This window comes from Mus musculus, chromosome 8 (assembly GCF_000001635.26).
Source record: "Mus musculus strain C57BL/6J chromosome 8, GRCm38.p6 C57BL/6J".
In the NCBI taxonomy this organism is placed as follows: Eukaryota; Metazoa; Chordata; class Mammalia; order Rodentia; family Muridae; genus Mus; species Mus musculus.
Window position 1 is genome coordinate 33,188,693 of NC_000074.6, and position 4,049 is coordinate 33,192,741.

Sequence of the window (4,049 nt, forward strand, 5' to 3'; positions counted from 1 at the left end):
ATTCATCCCATATAAGAAAAAGGTACCATCCTGGGCATACATCAAAAATACAAAGGGCCAGCCATCCTTAAAGGTACCCCCAAAAAATTAATTACCTTTTCAAAATGGCCTAGTCGGTCATCAATGGGAGGAGTGGCCCTTGATCCTGTGAAGGCTCTATGCCCAAGTGTAGGGGAATGCCAGGGCCAGGAAGCAGGTGTGAGTGGGCTGGTGTGCAGGGGGGAAGGGGTAGCAGATAGGGGGCTTTCAGGGGGAAAACCAGGAAGGGGGACAACATTTGAAATGTAAATAAAGTATATATCTAATAAAAAGTAAAATAAAATCATTCTGAATTATGATAGGCAAAATACAGCATCAAAAAGCAAATAGGCACACATCTATAATCCCAATGGCTGGGTGATCATGAGTGCAAGCCTGTGCTGCAAGAGGAGACCTTGCCTAAAGAGAAACAGATGAAAAGCAAATGTGTGACTACACATTGCCTTTGCCAAGAAAAATACACTCTCCTAGATGGACTTCTTTCTGTCTTAGAGCAAAAGATGGGGAATTTTTAGCAGGATATGTTCCAGTCCTCTGGGCTTACCCTACACTCCTCCCCAGCGTCTACAGAATATAAAGGCTTTCGTGTTCAGTTTTCTTCTGACCTTCTATCCCTGATATCTTTTTTTTTTAAATTCAAATAATATTTTATCAAACTATACACATTATTAAGTCAGAAGAAATTTAAGTACAATCAACATATAATTAAAAAAAGGATTTTTAAAAAGGGGTCAATAACCATAACTTTTACTAAACAATAAATTATTAAATAATTTTTAACAAATTAAAAAAGTATTAAAGAAAGGGGCTGGAGAAGGCGGCTCAGAAGTTAAGAACCCTGGCTGCTCTTGCAGAGGACCTGGTTCTGATTTCCGACACTTGCTTGGTGGCTTTCCACTGTAGAGAATTTCAGTTCCGGGATATCTGACCCCCTCTTCTGGCTGTCATGGACACTTCATTCACACAGTCACATGGTACACAGACTTACTTGAGGACAAAACAACAAACCACATACAATAATCAAAACACATACTGTTAAAAACCAGTATTTTTAAACCTGGTTCCATTATGAAATCCAGAGCAACCTACAACCCGCTATGTCACCCAGGAGGGGCTGTGTTTTACTCAAAACCCCTAGCTTCTCCTTCCCAAGGGGTGTGGGAGAGGCCCACACCACCACGCTTACCAGAGCTTACCACACCACCAGAGGCCCACACCACCGCACTTAGTAAGCAATTTTTTAAAGCTCATTAACTTGCTGCTACTTTGCAAAAAGAAAAAAAAAAGAAAGAAAGAAAATTACAGTGAACTCATTTGTGGAAAAAATGTAAAATTTTCATAAAACCTTAAGCCACTGACTGTAACTTTCTCTAGCTAAGGTCTGTTGCCTCCTGCTCCTGTGTGCTGCTTGGATGTATTTTTTAGAAGTAAGCATGTACATTTCACATTTCACCTAAAGGAAAAAAATTCTGTTTGTAAATAATTTTTAAATACTTTAGGCAGGAATTAATAAAACCCATCTTCTTGGAAGGTGGGCTTCCCCACTGATTATATAATTTATTCTTCCTAGAGACTTCAAATGGCCAACATAAACTGTCTAAATTTGAAAAATAATGGAATAAAGGGGTTAATTTTAAGAAACTTGAAAATCAAAGTAGGTTAGCCAGTGAGGACTCTTTGACCCAGTTATCCATTAGTCAGACTGTGAGGTCAAGCTCCCACCAAAGGGATAGGACCCAATCAGCACCCACATCAGGAATAAAATACAAGAGCCCTGCTAGACTGTGTGCTTGCTAGCCTTATGCAAAAAAGTGAACCATCTTGCTGAGCTAAAGCCAGAAGAAGGAAAGGAAGATAAAAATGTATTTTCCTGAATGATGACACATATATCGATAAATACTATCCTTAAAATGTGGAAAAGCTTTCAAATTAATGTAATTTCAATACTATTTTTAACTGATATAAAATTATACACGTGTCTATATCATATACAGCATGTTTTAAAACAGAGTCAAATCTATTTTAAAATATATATTTTTCTCAAAAATTGTGGTCAGAACACTTAAAAACTACTTTCTTACAAATTTTTAAATATGATACATTATTCTACAAACAAGGTACATAACAGATCTGTAAAGCTTAACTGAAACTTTGTATCTTTTGACCAACATCTCTTAATCTTCTAGCTCCTATTTATACTACACATAATTACACACATTTTTCAGGATTTCTATCAGTTCAGATTTGTCTTTCTAAGATTCCGCATGTGAGATCATTGATATTTGTCTTGCTGTCGTGCCTGGCTTCTTTGAACATCATGCTTTTCAGGCTCATCCACGTTTTAAACATGATTTTCTGATCCTTAGAAGGAAACCGTATTCCGTCAATACGCTGTACTAGGTTTGAATGCTGCCTTTTCTGGAGACAGTAGCCGCACACTTTGATGTGGCTCAGTCTAAGATGCTCAACTGGAACTCTGCAAATTGAGCAACTGTTTGCTCCGATGCGCATCACTTTCTTTGCCATCCTGTTCATCCAGTGCTTTTCTTATACAGCTCTTCAACTCTGCAATGCCTTCCCCAGTGACTGTTGAGATGGGAACGATATGCTGGAACTCTAGAGCCTTCTCTGGAATCATCTTTGTTTCAAATAAATGCAGAAAATCTTCAGGGCTCAGGAGCTGCTTCATCAGTTCCTGAAGTTTAACTTGGGCATCCGGCAAGTCCATCTTATTAATTGCTAAGAGTGCGGGTTTTGTCTGTAGTTCTTCTTTGTACAACTCCAACTCTTTTGTGAGAAGTATTATAGTTTCAAAGGCAGTCCTATATGGAGTTACAGAAGAAAGCTGAAATCCAGAAATATCAACAACAAAAAGCAGTTGTCTGGTTCTCTCTAAATGCTTGAGGAACTTGTGGCCCATGCCTTTGTTCATATGCGCTCCTTCTATCAAACCTGGGAGATCAGCTACTGAAATCTGTTTGAAATCATTGTACATAATCTTTCCGAGTTCAGGCCTTAGTGTTGTAAACGCATAATCTGCAATCACAGGTGTTGCATGGGAAACCCGACTTAGTAAGGAGGATTTTCCAGCATTTGGGAATCCTACTAGGCCTACATCAGCTATGACTTTTAGGTCAAGGTGAACTATGCGCTTCTGACCTTTCAAAGGTAAGAAATTTGTATGTAATTTGCCACCAAGGCCACCTTTAGCAACCAGAACTCTGTCTTCTTCTTTATTGAGTTCTCCTAGCACTTGGCCGTTTTCATCAGTTACTGAGATACCCACAGGAGCAGGCACTTCACAGTCCTTTCCCTTGGAGCCCTGCAGTGCGCTAACTCGACTGTTTGCTCCTCCTCCGGCCACAAACCGTTTCTGAGGATATTTGTTTTTAAGTTGTTTTAAGGTCATATTTTTATGGGCCACAACCCAGACGTCACCACCTCTTCCACCTTCTCCACCTAAACGAGGGTAACCCATTCCACCGCTTCCTCCCTTGGTGAAGATTCTCAGGTTATCAATGAAATTTCCATACTTTCTCAACAAAGCGCAACCGCAGCGCACCATGAGCTCCAAGGGGCAGGACTCCCGCCCGCAGAATCCCCCCTGATATCTTTTTATCTAACCTGTTAAAATAATCAAATAAATAACAATTACATTTGTAAACTGGTTGTTCTCACAATAATCTATTATCAGTCATAAGGTTTTCCTTCTTTCCTGGCTGTTTTTGGTTTGTTTGCTTGCTTGCTTGTTTGTTGTTTTGCAGTGTTGTTGTTGTTAACTTGACATGAGTTAGAGTCATTTGTGAAGAGAGATTCTCAATTGAGAAAAGGCCTACATTCGATTGGCCTACCAAGTCTTTCTAACGTAGTCTTAATTAATGATTGGTGTGAGGGGTTGGCACAGCCCAATGTGGATGCTGCCAACCCTAGGAGGGTGGTCCTGAATTGTCTAAGAAAGCAGGCTGAACAGTTATGGAGAACAAGCCAGTAAGTGCTGTTCCTCCATGACC

General features: G+C 39.7%; 1 pseudogene; it reads right to left on the reverse strand.

Moving 5' to 3' along the window:
* Positions 669–3,640, reverse strand: Gm6877 (predicted pseudogene 6877; annotated as a pseudogene).